The following is a 16,754-nucleotide window of genomic DNA, read 5'->3' as shown; positions in this document are numbered from 1 at the left end:
CCGTGTGACAGGGGTATGATAAATTAGGATGATATGTGGGGCGTCACTGATTCGATACCACAATCGAAACATAAATTACATTTAAATGATTAACTATTTTACAATGGAGCTATTCTTTCACAATTTAATCTTAAAGATAATAGGATATTTGCATATAGTTGAAATCTCATTTTCCAATCGCAAACTTTAGAAGAAAACATTTTTCATCCGTAACAGTTCAATATCCAGAGAATTGTTGTAATTCATGCTTGTTGATTAGGACCTACTTTTTTCCTAACCGCTGAGAATATGAATGGTTCCGCTTTCCTTTACATTTAAATCAGAGAAGGGGATTTTAGGGCAATACTTAAATGTGTATAATATGTATATTTTGACCCCATGAATACAAGATAATATCACGCTGTTGTATGCGACATTTGCCTTACCTTTTTCGTGTTTGTGAGGCAATCATTGGTGTAATCTAAAGCTAAACCCGCACAGCCGAAGCCATTCTGTTTTCACTCTCAGTTTCAGATTGTGTTCAGCACAAAAGGCAATAAATGTACAAATGGAGTCAAGTAGAAGTAATAAATCACATGATGTAATGAAAACAGTGACTGCAAGCCCAGTTTGTATCCATTTCTGGCATTCATAGCCTGTTCCTCACAATACAAAAGGAAGTTGAACTAAGAGCATTGGCACGTCATAAGTGCTGTAGATTTTAGGTATCACTTGCAGTTATATTTTCGGTTGCAGTTACATTTTCGAAGCGAACTCATATTCTCTCATCCAAGAACACCATGGGTTGGATACTCGGTTAGCCGACGTTAAAATCGGGAACGTCGATTAGTGGAGATCGATTGCAATGCCAGAATCTCGGCATACACCGATTTGACGCTAAATTACAATGTTCTAACACCGTCAGCAGCGAAACTTTGTTCCTGAATGCACGTACAGTAGACACAGTGGGCTGAATTCTCCATGACATCGGGCCAAATGTGTTCCGCCGCGACGATTGAAGCTCGGTGCTGAAGCCAGATTTGCGAAGGTTCGCAATTATCCGCCCTCCAACTCGACAAAATAGCGGCGCCCACCACCCGGCCCGGAAGTACAGTATGCAACTCATTCTCTGCCCTGATGACGGATTCACGGGGCCTCGGTGATTCTCCACCTTTCCCGGCCACACCATCCAACGGGAGACACCCACCGGGAGGATCACCCAGTGCCACACCGACGTCAGCCCCCAGTGACAGCAGCACATGGAGACTCGATGGGGACAGGTGAGTGGGTGGGAGATATGCGTGGCTGGGGTATGTGATGACATCCATGCCACCATGCAGCCATGGTACCTGGTTGTGCACGGGTCTCTGCCCCATGATGATATGCCCCCCCCCCCCCACTCCCTGCATATTAACATGTTCTGTCAACAACAAGCGATGCTGTCCACCGTGGCGGGGGTGCTTCTCTGCCTGCAGCTGTGGCAGCGTCAGTGGATGCGGCTCAGATAGGAGGCGGAGAATGCAGCAGAGGGGCCGTCTGCAGAGGGGCAGGTGACAGCTACTCAGGCTGCGGTGGATGAGGAACGGAACGAAGTGCATGATGAGGATGTGGTGCCAACGATGCGCGGGATGAGGCCACGCCCCGAGGAAAACCGCATGACCTGTAAGGAACTTCCGGACCTGGCATGCAGGAGGTCATTGCGAATGAGCAGGGAGACCGTCAGACGTATCTCCCACCTGTGACACAGCTGGCACAGCATGTGAATGGGGAGCACACCCGCTCCCGGTGGACCTCAACTTCTATGCGACGGGGGCATTGCAGACGCTCAGCCGGGGCCTGTCCAGCGTCTCACAGGCATCGGCGCTCAGGAACGCCCGCGCTATGACTGAGGCCCTGTATGCCCTTATGCACAGGTACATCCAGTACTCTGTGGACTGCGCCCACCAGGATGCCCGCGCTGCGGGGTTCGCTGCAATCGTCGGGATGTTCTGGGTCCAGGGGCAGGGTCAACCTTTGGATGCCTGACGCCCTGTGGCCATGACTGGTGAACAGGCAACTTTTCACAGACTGGAAAGGGTCGAACTCCATGAACGCTCAGGTGGTTTGTGTCCACCAAATGAGTATCCTGCAAGTATGTGCCCGATTCCCAGGCAGTTTGAATAGGACAGAATAGGACATAGAGTGCAGAAAGTGGCCATTCGGCACCTCGACTCTGCACCATCCCTCAGAAGTCTATCCACCCTATCCCAGCAACCCAATAACCCCATTTAACATTTTTGGACTCTAAGGGCAATTTAGCATGGCCAATCCACCTAACCTGCACGTCTTTAAACTGTGGGAGGAAACCAGAGTGCTGGAAGAATCCTACGCAGGCATGGGGAGAACGTACAGACTCCGCTCAGACATTGACCAGCGGGTATCGACCAGGGACCCTGGTGATGTCAAGCTACAGTACTATCCATTGCGCCACCGTTAATGACTCGTTCGTGTTGGCACAATCTGTGAATCCCGAGATGTTTGAGGGACACCTCTGCCCAAGCTGCAGGGCTGATTGCTGGGCGACAGTCTTTACACGGTACGGTCATGTCTGATGACTGCTAAAGATAGGTCGGATATTGAAGCGGCGGATCACTACAATGATGCCACTTTTGTGACCAGGGTTGTGGTCGAGAGCTGTTTAGGGGTCGTGATAATGCGCTTCAGGGGCCTGCAGGGGAATTCTAGTGCGGAGTAAGGAGGGTCGGACGCATTGTAGTGGTCTGCTGCCATCTCCACAACAGAGGCGAGCAGAGTGGAGATGTGCTGGATGAGCTAGAGAAGCAAGAGTGAGCCTCATCAGCCGAGGAGCAATAAAGGGAGGGGAACATTTAGCGGGACATTGGTTGTGGCCAGGCGCAGTAGGATGTATTACGCTATTGCAAGGCCAGCGTGCACAGGAGGCATTAGTCAATGCACGTTTCAATAACTAGGGCGGGAGTGGGGTCTGGTAAGGGTTGCACGGTACAGCGACAGACATCACAATAACACACTCCTTCACCACCGAGCTCCCTCACCTCCCACACCACCGAACCACCCACACGCACACCCCCGTCCATCATATATACATGCAGCATTACGAGCTGAGGGCACTGAGTTGGCAGTGACAGTGGATCTGGCGCAATGGGATGAAGGATGAAGGCAGCCTGTTTGACGATGTTCTCCGTTTTCCAAATCGTTAGACAACGTCTGACTTTTGCCCACAGTCGCAAATTTCACCTGTGAGGTCCCTGCACGCGACCTGGCCAGTCCATCACACAGCCCTGATGAATCGCTGTGGATGGGCTGATCAGACTGGTCGGCACAGTCTACCCATGGGGCCTCACACACCCATCACTCCTCACACCCAGTAGCCATGACTGCACGCCTCACCCCACACCTATCAGACATTGAGCAGAGGCACATTTCAAAGGTGTGAACGGATGTTAATGTGAACAGATATATACAGTCGGTGCCCTAGCCCCTATAATTAAACTGTGCCTCACCTGGGCAAACTTAACTGATGTCTAACATTCTGGCATTGCGGGCGCTAATACTACGCCAATGTTGTTCCCTAGACTGTACAACAGGAATGGAGGCCGACTGCTGTGACTCCTAACGTGCGACAAAAGTCCCCAATGGTGCACGCTTCCTGGGGCTTCCCGCCCTTGGTGGGCCAGCATGCTCCTCAAATGCCCTGTGTGGCGTGGTGCCGCCGTTGTGCCCGCTACTCACCAGATGCACCCGGGACAGGAAGGGGGAATCCGAGGTGTTGTGGCGTTTCGGGACCGCCCCTGCAGAGGTGCCAAGCACGGGTACCAGCAACTCCTCGACCTTCGGGGTGCCCTGTGGGCCCCGGGCTTCTCCATGGGATGGGGGAGCAAACGGAGCCAACATTGAAGAACCCCAACATCTGGCGCTGCCAGTCCTAAATGCCGACACTGGTATCGACAAGGGACTGAAAGTTTGCAACCATGGAGCACGGGCAGTGGAGACCTCCATCTGAGAGTGGCCCACCTTCCTCTGGGATAGGGCCATCTACCTCTATGTCTCTGCACCGCCGGTGAGCACATGGGCAAGTCCACTCATGCTCTCGGTTGTGTGCTGCTGTGACTCGAACACGCTTTGAGCGCCACTGCAATCTTCAGGTGGCTCTCGCACATGGTTGCCTGTGAATGGGCATCCCTGTCCTGGAGCACGGCCCCGCCGGCAAAGAATGCCTCAGGCCTTACAATCTCTGACGCATGTCTGTCACCGGCGCCCCATTGCCTCCACCATGGACGGCACACGTACTATTTAGGCCTGGGTGGCACGCATGACCGTCACGACTGCCTGCTCCTGCAGGAGGATGGAACCCTCCACCTGCAGTTGCTGGAAACCTACCGCCATCCGCCCCTCTAGTCCCTGGGTCTCTGCCTGCATCTCGGCTAGGTGTGGGCCTGGATGTGCCAGGAGCCCGGGACTCGTCTGGGCGGCAGCTGGTTGGAGGTGCGGTGAGGTTTGTTGGTGTGTTGGATCAAAGGAGAAGATGTGTTGGGGTGCGGGGTCATGGAGGTTGGTGTGAGGGGGGTTGGGGAGCGGGGTGTGTGAAAAAATGAAAACATGAAAATCGCTTATTGTCTTTTCAGTATTCATACATCAGGTCATTTTGCTTTAATAACCAACAGTAAAGGGAAGTGAAATGAAAATCGCTTATTGTCACGAGTAGGCTTCAATGAAGTTACTGTGAAAAGCCCCTAGCCGCCACATTCCGGCGCCTGTCCGGGGAGGCTGGTACGGGAATCGAACCGTGCCGCTGGCCTGCTTGGTCTGCTTTAAAAGCCAGCGATTTAGCCCAGTGAGCTAAACCAACCCCTGTGGGGTTCGGGTGTGGAGTGAGGGGGATTCAGGTGTGGCGTGTAGGGGGTTGGGGTGGGCAGACATTTGTCATGAGTGTCCATAACCAAACAGGGGTGTCTTACTTTGTGGCGCATCTCCGACCTCCACGTTGACAACATCCCTTGCCTCCGGAATGCCGATGATGTCCAGAGACCTCTGCTCTGACAAGGTGAGGTGAAGTGGCGTAGGTCTTGTGGTCACACACACATCTTCTTCCGCTCCTGATGGTTATGCATAGCCTTGTCCTGGGGAAAGGGGAAGAAGCGCAAACAGCAGCAGTGTTCAATGGTCCGACACATGCGTCCCAGAGATTGAGTCTCTGATGGCATCGGTGTTCAGGGTACATGGTCATGGTGGCTGGCATAGGTAACTAGGTGTCCGACCGTCCCCTGGTGAGGGTGTGGGTGGCATGTTTGTGGAGGGTAGGTTTCTTGGTGCCAGGGGAACAGTGCCTGGAACCCACCCTGGCTGTCCTGAGGATGTCCTGCAGATCTTTTTGCTCTGGTCTGTAGTCTGGGCCAACATCCGAACGGCGCTAACAGCACCTGCCACCTGTGCCCAGGCAGGTCGAACTATGGCGCCTGCTGATCTCCGTACCGTCCCGTGGTAAAGCACCAGCCTCCTCTCCTCCATGTTATCAAGGAGGGTCTCCAATTCAGTTTCCCAGAATAGCGCTGCTGCTCTCCTTGTGGCCATCTTGCCTGCGACGCCTGTGTGTGAGGGGGAGGATGGATTATGTGCAACTGCTGCTGCGCATTAATCAGAGAACCGGCGAAACGTCCAACAGTGCGTTAATGGAGTGTTGAACGAGATTCGTGCGACCAGTTGAAATGCTGCAGCTAGGGACCTGATGACGCCGTTCTGAAACGCCACCATTTCCACGACGGTGTCAACATAAAGCCTCAGGAATGGACAATCCAGCCCCGTTTGCATATCATTAGCGGGACCTACCGAATTCCCCGCACCATCCGCGATCCTTCACATCTGTTGGGCCAAGTTCCCGATGGAGTTGTTGACCGATGTTTCGAAAATCGTAAAACCGATGTGACGGCAGCTGATGAACGAGAGTCGGTAAGGAAAGTGCCCAACATCATAATGTGCTGAATGTTGTGTCGCTGGGAATGAGGGTTCCGGCAGGGCCGAAGGGTGTAGTGTTGGGCGGCCAGGATGTGGTTGTGGGGTCGGTGTGGACGGCACGGATTTCATGCAGCCGATAATGCAGCCATGTTGCTGCGCCACCACTAGAGAGCTAACTTTGAACCGTGTGCAATGGGTCATATACATGTCCCCCATTGCACAGCCCAAGGGTGCGCTTTGGTCCCAACCGACATATCAGATCTATTGGGGCTCTCCAGAACAACCAGTACCATCTTGTGTGTGATACGTTTGTTTTAGGGATTGTAGCCAATCAACAATAGAGGAATTGTCCCATTTGAGGCGCCACATTTCAGTCATAAAAGGCCAAGGAATCAGCTTTGGCATCAACACTTAGTCTCTGAAATTGAGAATCTCGTCTCATATGTATTGGAAGATTTGAAGTAGCACGAGGTTAACAATGTACTGATAGGGCTGCGCAGTGGCGTAGTGGCAAGCATTGCTCCTGATTACGCTGTTGTCCCAGGTTCAATCCCGACCCTGGGTAACTGTCTGTGTGGAGATTGTACATATTCCCGTGTCTGCGTAGATTTCACCCCCACAATCCAAAGATGTGCAGTTTAGTTGGATTGACTGTACTAAATTGCCCCCTATGATTGGAAAAAGTATGAACTCGGTGCTCTAAATTAAAATAAAAGAGGAATTAAATAAAACGTACTGATATGTCTCATGAGGTTAGTGAAGCAAATTTTACGAACTATATTTCTCTGCTGTTCTGCTAAAATTATGTATAACTTGAGAAGTCACAGAAATTCAGATGGAACTGTAATATTGAGCTCCGCACGTTCGGATTCGGGATGTTCGTCAACTTGCCCCGTGCAACCGTCTGGTAACTTTACAAGTTTATTATTCAAAAAAACTACATTTTGTCTTGAAAACATTCAGTGATGGAGCCTCAACTGCTTCAATAAAGAGGGAATTCCATGGATTCACAACCCTTTGGGTGAAGAAAATCCTCCTAAGCGAGGGAACCGTGGTTTACCAAAGAAGTGGAATCTCTTGTTAAGAGGAAGAAGGAGGCCTATGTGAAGATGAGGCGTGAAGTTTCAGTTGGGGCGCTTGATTTCATAGAATTTACAGTACAGAAGGAGGCCATTCGGCCCATCGAGTCTGGACCGGCTCCTGGAAAGAGCACCCTACCCAAGCCCATACCTCCACCCGATCCCTATAACCCAGTAACCCCACCTAACACGAAGGGCAATTTGGACCCTGAGGGCAATTTAGCCTGGCCAATTCACCTAACCTGCACATCTTTGGACTGTGGGAGGAAACCGGAGCACCCGGAGAAAACCCACGCACACACGGGGAGAACGTGCAGACTCCACACAGACAGTGACCCAAGCCGGGATTCGAACCTGGAACCCTGGAGCTGTGAAGCATTTGTGCTAACCACTATGCTACCGTGCTGCCCTTGATAGTTACAAGGAAGCGAGGAAGGATCTAAAGAGAGAGCTAAGACGAGCAAGGAGGGGACACGAGAAGTCTTTGGCAGGTAGGATCAAGGAAAACCCAAAAGCTTTCTATCGGTATGTCAGGAATAAAAGAATGACTAGGGTAAGAGTAGGGCCAGTCAAGGACAGTGGTGGGACGTTGTGTGTGGAGGCTGAGGAGATAAGCGAGATACTAAATGAATACTTTTCATCAGTATTCACTCAGGATAAAGATAATATCGTGGAGGAGAATGCTGAGACCCAGGCTATTAGAATAGATGGCATTGAGGTGCGTAGGGAAGAAGTGTTGGCAATTCTGGACAAGGTGAAAATAGATAAGTCCCCGGGGCCTGATGGGATTTATCCTAGGATTCTCTGGGAAGCCTAGGAAGAGATTGCTGAGCCTTTGGCTTTGATTTTTAGGTCATCATTGGCTACAGGAATAGTACCAGAGGACTGGAGGATAGCAAATGTGGTCCCTTTGTTCAAGAAGGGGAGTAGAGATAACCCTGGTAACTACAGGCCGGTGAGCCTAACGTCTGTGGTGGGTAAAGTCTTGGAGAGGATTATAAAAGATACGATTTATAATCATCTAGATAGGAATAATATGATTAAGGATAGTCAGCATGGTTTTGTGAAGGGTAGGTCATGCCTCACAAACATTATCGAGTTCTTTGAGAAGGTGACTGAACAGGCAGACGAGGGTAGAGCAGTTGATGTGGTCTATATGGATTTCAGTAAAGCGTTTGACAAGGTTCCCCACGGTCGGCTATTGCAGAAAATACGGAGTCTGGGGATTGAGGGTGATTTAGCGATGTGGATCAGAAATTGGCTAGTTGAAAGAAGACAGAGAGTGGTAGTTGATGGGAAATGTTCAGAATGGAGTTCAGTTACGAGTGGCGTACCACAAGGATCTGTTCTGGGGCCGTTGCTGTTTGTCATTTTAATAAATGGCCTAGAGGAGGGCACAGTAGGATGGGTGAGTAAATTTGCAGACGACACTAAAGTCGGTGGAGTTGTAGACAGTGCGGAAGGATGTTTCAGGTTACAGAGGGACATAGATAAGCTGCAGAGCTGGGCTGAGAGGTGGCAAATGGAGTTTAATGTGGAGAAGTGTGAGGTGATTTACTTTGGAAAGAATAACAGGAATGCGGCATATTTGGCTAATGGGAAAATTCTTGGCAGTGTGGATGAGCAGATGGATCTCGGTGTCCATGTACATAGATCCCTGAAAGTTGCCACCCAGGTTGATAGGGTTGTGAAGAAGGCCTATGGTGTGTTGGCCTTTATTGGTAGAGGGATTGATTTCCGGAGCCATGAGATCATGTTGCAGCTGTACAAAACTCTAGTACGGCCGCATTTGGAGTATTGCGTACAGTTCTGGTCACCTCATTGTGGGAAGGACGTGGAAGCTTCGGAACGGGTGGAGAGGTGATTTGCCAGGATGTTGCCTGGTATGGAGGGAAAATCGTATGAGGAAAGGCTGATGGATTTGAGGTTGTTTTCGTTAGAGAGAAGAAGGTTGAGGTGACTTAATAGAGGCATACAAAATGATCAGAGGGTTAGATCAGGTGGACAGCGAGAGCCTTCTCCCGCGGATGGAGGTGGCTAGCACGAGGGGACATAGCCTTAAATTGAGGGGTAATAGATATAGGACAGAGGTAAGAGGTGGGTTTTTTACGCAGTGGTGAGGCCGTGGAATGCCCTACCTGCAACAGTAGTGAACTCGCCAACATTGAGGGCATTTAAAAGTTTATTGGATAAGCATTTGGATGATAAGGGCATAGTGTAAGTTAGATGGCCTTCAGTTTTTTTCCATGTCGGTGCAGTATCGAGGGCCGAAGGGCCTGTACTGCGCTGTATCGTTCTATGTTCTATGTTCTAAACTCAGTCCTAAATCGACTTTCCCTTATTTTGAGGCTGTGTCTCCACGTTCTGCCAGTGCCACACGCCAGTGGAAACAACGTCCCGCATCTATCCGATCTATTTCCTTCATAATTCTAATATTCTATAACATCAATTTGCATTCGTCTAAATTCCAACGAGAACAATCCCAGTCAACTCAACCTCTCCTCGCAATCCAACCTCCTGAACTCTGTGATAAAGTTAGTGAATCTCCTTTGCACTTTCACCAGAGCCAGTACTTCCTTTCTCAGATGAGGAGAACGAAACTGAACACAATATTCGAGGCGTGGCGTCATGAACACCTCATGTAGTTGCAGCATAAACTCCCTAGTCTTAAACTACATCCCTCTAGCAATGAAGGACAACACTCCTCTCTCATTCTTAGTCACCTTTTGCATCTGTGAATCAACGCTTTGCGACACATGTACGAGGAAACCCAGTTCCCTCTGCTCAGCAGAATGTTATATTTAGTAATAATCCCTTTTGCCATTGTTCCTACAAAAATGGGGAACATCATATTTGTTAGCATTGTATTCACCTGCCAGACACTAGCACATTCACTGAATCTGTCCAAATTCCTCTGCAGTCTTCCAGTATCAGCTGCACTTTTTTTCTAAACAACGCATCTTTGTTTCGTCTGCAAACTTGAACACATTGCACTTGGACCCCATCTCCAAATCAACTATATGAATTGTGACTGATCGCTGAGGGACATGACTAGCTACTGTTTGCCAAGCAAAGAAGCACCCATTAATCCCCACTCTTTGCTGTCTATTAATTAACAAATCCTCTATGCATTCTACTAATTTACTCTTAACGCCATGTATCAGTACCTCGTGCTTCAACCTTTTGTTTGGCACCTTGTCAAAAGCTTTCTGGAAATCCAGATATAGCATATCGATTGTCTCCCACTTGTCTGCCACACTGATAACGTCCTCAAAATAGTCCACTACATTAGTTAGGCATGACATACTCTTTATGAACCGATACTGTGTCAGTCCAATAAGTCAATTTCAAAGAACAAAGAAAATTACAGCAAAGGGACATGCCTTTCGGCCCTCCCAGCCTGCGTCGATCCAGATCCTTTACTTAAACTTGTTGTCTATTTTCCAAGGTCTTCTTCTCTCTGTTCCCCACCCGTTCGTATATCTGTCCAGATGCATCTTAAATAATGCTATTGTGCCTGCCTCTACAACCTCCGCTGGCAAAGCGTTCCAGGCACCCAGCACACTCTGCGTAAAACACATCTCCTTTAAACTGTTCCCCTCTCACCTTGAAATAGTGAAATAGTGACCCCTTGTCATTGACTTCCCCACTCTTGGAAAAAGCTTGTTGCTATCCACCGTATCTATCATAATTTTGTAGACTTCAATTAGGTCTCCCCTCAACCTCATTATTTCCAATGAAAACATCCTAATCTACTCAACCTTTCTTCATCGCTAGCTCCCTCCATACCTGGCAACATCCCGGTGAACTTGCTCTGCACCCTCTCGAAAGCATCCACGTCCTTCTCGTAATGAGGCGAGAACTGCACGCAGTATTCCAAATGGGGCCTAACCAAAGTCCGATACAATTATAATATGACCTGCCGACTCTTGTACTCAATACCCCGTCCGATGAAGGCAAGCATGCTGTATGCCTTCTTGACGACTCTATCGACCTGCATTGCCACCTTCAGGGTACAATGGACCTGAACATCCATATCTCTCTGTTCATCAATTTTCTCCAGGACTCTTTCATTGAACATATAGTCAGCTCTTGAGTTAGATTTTACAAAATGCACCACCTCGCATTCGCCTGGATTGATCTCCATCTGCCATTTATCTGCCCAACTCTCCAATCTATCTCTATTTTGCTCTATTCTCTGACAGTCCACCTCGCTATCTGCAACTCCACCAATCTTATTATCATCTGCAAACTTGCTTATCAGACCACTTATACCTTCGTCCAGATCATTTATGTATATCACTAACAACAGTGGTCAGAGCACGGATCCCTGTGGAACATCACTCGTCACCTTTCTCCATTTTGAGACACTTCCTTCCACCACTACTCTCTGTCTCCTGTTGCCCAGCCAGTTCTTTACCCATGCAGCTAGTACACCCTGAACACCATATGACTTCACTTTTTCCATCAACCTGCCATGGGAAACTTTATCAAATGCTTTACTGAATCCCATGTATATGAGATCTACAGCCATTCCCTCAACAATTAACTTCGTCACTTCCTCAAAGAATTCTATTAGGTTTGTAAGACATGACCTTCCCTGCACAAAACCATGCTGCCTATCACTGATAAGTTTATTTTCTTCCAAATGTGAATAGATCCGACCCCTCAGTATCTTCTCCAACAGCTTGCCTACCACCGAAGTCAAGCTCACATGTCTATAATCCCCGAGATTATCCCTGCTACCCGTCTTAACCAAAGGGACAATATTAGCAATTCTCAAGTCCTCCGGGACGTCACCCGTGCTCAAGGATGCTGCAAAGACATCTGTTAATGCCCCAGCTATTTGGTCCCTCGCTTGCCTCAGTAACCTGGGATCGATCCCATCCGGTCCTGTGTACTTGTCCACCTTAATGCCTTTTAGAATACCCTAAACCTCCCCCTTCCTTGTGCCTACATGACCTAGAGTATTCAAACATCCATCCCGGGCCTCAACATCAACCATGTCCTTCTCCTTGGTGAATACCGATGCAAAGTGCTCATTAAGAAGCTCACTCATTTCCTCAGACTCCACGCATACATTCCCTCTTTTGTCTTTGAGTGGTCCGATCCTTTCTCCAGTTACCCTCTTGCTCCTTATATACGAATAAAAGGCTTTGGGATTGTCCTTAACCCAGTTAGCCAAAAATATTTCATGACCCCTTTTAGGTCTTTATTGCGCATTTGAGATTTGACCTACTTTCCCGATATTCCTCCAAAGCTTCATCAGTTTTGAGTCGCCTCGATCTTATGTATGCTTCCTTTTACATCATAGCTAGTGTCACAATTCAACCAGTCATCCAAAGTTCCATAATTTTGCCATTTCTATCTCTCATTTTCACCGGAACATGTCTGTCATGCACTCTAATCAACCTTTCTTTAAAAGACTCAAACATTTCAAACGTGGATTTCTCCTTAAACAACTGCTCCCAATCCACATTCCCGAGCTCCTGCCGAATTTTGTTATAGTTGGCCTTTCAAAAATTTAGCACTCTTCCTTTAGGACCACTCTCGCCTTTGTCCATGAGTATTCTAAAACTTATGGAATTGTGATCGCTATTCCCAAAGAAATCGCCGACTGGAACGTCACCCACCTGGCCGGGATCATTCCCCAATACCAGGTCCAGTATGGACTGTTTAGTCCCGAGTTGGACTATTTACATAGTGCTCTAAAAAACTCTCCTGGATGCTCCATACAAACTCTGTTCCATCTACGCCTCCAACACTACACGAGTCCCATTCAATGTTGGGGAAGTTAAAATCACCCATCACCACCATCCTATTGCTCCAACATTGTTCTATAATCTGTCTACATATTTGTACCTCTTCTTCACGCTCGCTTTGGGAGGCCTATAGTAAAGTCCCTACAATGTTATTGCACCCTTCCTATTTCTTAGCTCTATCCATATTGCCTCAGTGCTCGAATCTTCCATCGTGCCCTCCTTAATCACAGCTGTAATATAATCTCTGACCAGTACTGCAACTCCTCCACCCCTTTTACCCCCTCTCTATCCCTCCTGAAGCATCTATACCCTGGGATAGTTAGTTGCCAGTCTTGCCCACCCCTCAACCAAGTCTCAGTAATACCAATAACATCATATTCCCAGGAACAAATCCAAGCCCTAAGTGCATCTGCCTTACCTGCTACACTTCTCGCATTTAAACAAATGCACCTCAGACCACCTGTCCCTTTGCGATCATCATCTTTTCCCTGTCATCTCTTCCCCTTAGTCACATTGAGTTTATTATCCAGTACCTTACTGGCTTTAGGTGCTGCCTTTTTACTGGCCTCAAACTTCCCAATCTGGTTCCCATCCCCCTGCCACATTAGTTTAAAACCTCCCCAACAGTGTTTGCAACAGCACCCCCGAGGACATTGGTTCCAGTCCTGCCGAAGTGTAGACTATCCGATTTGTAATTGTCCCACCGCCGTCAGAACCGGTTCCAATGTCCCAATAATCAGACCCCCCCCCCCCCCCCCCCCACCCCGCCTCCTGCACTATCTCTCAAGCCACGTATTCATTCTGACTATTCTTAAATTTCTGCTGTGACTATTTCCTGGCACTGGTAGCATTCCTGAGATTAGTACCTTTGAGGTCCTACTTTTTAACATATCTCCTAACCCTAAATTCTGATTGTAGGACCCCATCCCGTTTTTTTACCTATATAGTTGGTACATATATGCAACACGACAACTGGCTGTTCAGCCTCCCCCTTCACTATGTCTTGAAGCCGATCTGAGACATTCCTATTTTTTTTATAAATTTAGATTACCCAATTATTTTTTCCAATTACGGGGCAATTTAGCATGGCCAATCCACTTACTCTGCACATTTTTGGGTTGTGGGGGCGAAACCCACGCAGACACGGGGAGAATGTGCAAACTCCACACGGACAGTGACCCAGAGCCGGGATCGAACCTGGGACCACAGCGCCGTGAGGCGGTTGTGCTAACCACTAGGCCACCGTGCTGCCCTGATCTGAGACATTCCTGACCCGTGCACCCGGGAGGCAACATACCATTCGGGAGTCTCGTTTTCGACCACAGAAACGCCTGTCTACGCCCCATACGATTGAATCCCCTATGACTATAGCCCTGCCAGTCTTTTTCCCTCCCTTCTGTGCAGCAGAGCCAGTCACGCTGCCATGAGCCTGGCTACTACTGCCTTACCCTGGTGAGTCATCTCCACCAACAGTATCCAAAACGGTATACCTGTTTTGGAGGGAGATGACAGCAGGGGACACCTGCACTGTCTTCCTGCTCTTTCTCTGTCTTTTGGTTACCAATTCCCTGTCTCACTCACCAATCCTAATCTGCGGTGTGACCAACTCATTGAACGTGCTATCCACGACCTCCTCCGCATCGTGCATGCTCCAAAGTGAGTCCATCCGCAGCTCTAGAGCCGTCATGCGGTCTAAGAGGAGCTGCAGCTGGACATACTTCCTGCACATGTAGGAGTCAGGGGCATCGGCCGCGTCTCTAAACTCCCACGTTGCGCACGAGGAGTACAACACGGGTCTGGGATCTCCCGCCATTTTCACACTTTACCTTAACTGTTTACAAATAAAGTATCAAAAAATGAATAAATGAAAGTAATAAGGATTTTACTTAAAATCACAATACTTACCAACACACAGAGTAAAATTTCACCCAGCTGCTGCTAACTGGAGCACTTTCCTTACCATCCAATCAGGTCACTGCTTTGCTGTGATGTCAGCATTCAAGGTAAGTTTTTAAAGAGATAAACTTACCTACCCGACAACCACGGTTCGTCTTTTTTTATTAGAGGAGGGGTTCGGTTGGAAACACAGAGGAAGTGTTTCAGGTTTAACTGTCACTTGACAACAGCACTTCGACAAACCACCATCAAATTACGCTGAACGCACAGCACGTATGCAAATCTCCCCGGAACAGACAATCAGTAGCTCCGCTCTGGTGCCATCTGCTGGATGTTTGCCTTCACTTGAACACCTCGGGTCTCTTCACAGGTACACCTTCAAATTACGCTGACCACACTGCACGTATGAAAATCTCCCTGGAGCCAATCAGTTGCTCAGTTCTGTTGCCCTCTGCTGGATCAGGATGAGGATGCAGCGCTATTTCGTCGTGGATGATATATTCCATCATTCTCCCTGCTCCCGAAATTAAGCTTACTGGACTACAATAACCCGCTGTCTGCCAACCTCCTTTTTTAAACAGCGTTGTCACGTTTGCAAATATCCAATCCGCCGGCACCACCCCAGAGTATAGTGCGTGTGTCGGGTCATAACGTTTGTAGTATCTAGTGCCTTCGACCGTTTCATGATATCTCGTGGAGTGAATTCTGTTGGCTGAAGACTCACATCTGTAATGCTGAGGACCTCCGAAGGAGACCGAAAAGGATCGACTCGGCACTTCTGACTGAAGTTTATTTCCAATGCTTCAGCCTTGTATTTTGCACTGATGTGCTGGGCTCATCCATCAATGAGGATGGTTAGATTTCGGGAGCGTCCACCTGCAGTGTGTTGGTAATTTTCTTTCTTTTAATTAACTTTGGTTCAAATTTTGCAACAACAAATTTTCTCCCAACTAAAAAGTATACACGGTGTAGAAATAAACAGAAAGAGAAATCCCCCCGTTACGAAGCAATAAATTAATAACTTAATAACAATACAAAAAATAAGAAAATAGCAAACACACGGTCGGAAAAACAAACTCCCTTAACAAACCCCGAACTCACCCCCACTTACCCCCCTCCCTCCCCTTCCGGGTTACTGCTGAGATTGACCACCCTCTATTGAGGGCAGCACGGTAGCATTGTGGATAGCACAATCGCTTCACAGCTCCAGGGTCCCAGGTTCGATTCCGTCTTGGGTCACTCTCTGTGCGGAGTCTGCACATCCTCCCCGTGTGTGCTTGGGTTTCCTCCGGGTGCTCCGGTTTCCTCCCACAGTCCAAAGATGTGCAAGTTAGGTGGATTGGATATGATAAATTGCCCTTAATGTCCAAAATTGCCCTTAGTGTTGGGTGAAGTTACTGGGTTATGGGGATAGGGTGGAGGTCTCAACCTTGGGTAGGGTGTTCTTTCCAGGAGCCGGTACAGACTCGATGGGCCGAATGGCCTCCTTCTGCATTGTAAATTCTATGAATCCTCCGCCAGAAAATCGAGAAAGGGCTGCCATCGTCGGAAGAACAATTTTACCGACTCCCTCAGGGCAAACTTAACCTGCTCCAACCTTATGAACCCGGCCATGTCCTTGATCCAGGCCTCCGGGCTCGGGGGCTTCGCCTACCTCCATAGTAAGATAATTCTACGCCGGGCTACTAGAGACACAAATGCCAGTGTATCAGCCTCTCTCGCCTCCTCCAGTCCTGGCTCTGATGCGATCCCAAAGAACACGAGCCCCCATCCCGGCTTCACCCTGGAAACGACCACCATGGGCCACCCCCTTCCAAAACCCCACAAAGCCGGACATGCCCAGAACATGTGGGTGTGGTGCGCCGGTCCTCCGGAAAACCTCCCACACCTATCCTCTCCCCCAAAGAACCGGCTCATCCTGACCCCAGTCATGTACGCCCTCTGCAGCAACTTCACCTGAATTAAGCTGAACAATGCACAAGAAGAGGTCGAGTTCATCCTCCCACTTCGCTTTCAGCTCTTCCACTGAGGCCTCCTCCTTTTCCTGCGTCATCTGATAAATTGCCGA

At 48.8% G+C, this 16,754-nt stretch overlaps 1 protein-coding gene across 1 annotated transcript in view; it reads right to left on the bottom strand.

Annotated features, from left to right (window-relative positions):
* LOC119976526 (centromere protein F-like) overlaps positions 1–16,754 on the bottom strand; it is a 430,490-nt gene that overhangs the window by 68,545 nt on the left and 345,191 nt on the right. The window lies entirely within an intron of this gene.

This window comes from Scyliorhinus canicula, chromosome 13, assembly GCF_902713615.1.
Source record: "Scyliorhinus canicula chromosome 13, sScyCan1.1, whole genome shotgun sequence".
Lineage (NCBI taxonomy): Eukaryota > Metazoa > Chordata > Chondrichthyes > Carcharhiniformes > Scyliorhinidae > Scyliorhinus > Scyliorhinus canicula.
This window is presented reverse-complemented; position numbering and strand designations above follow the sequence as displayed.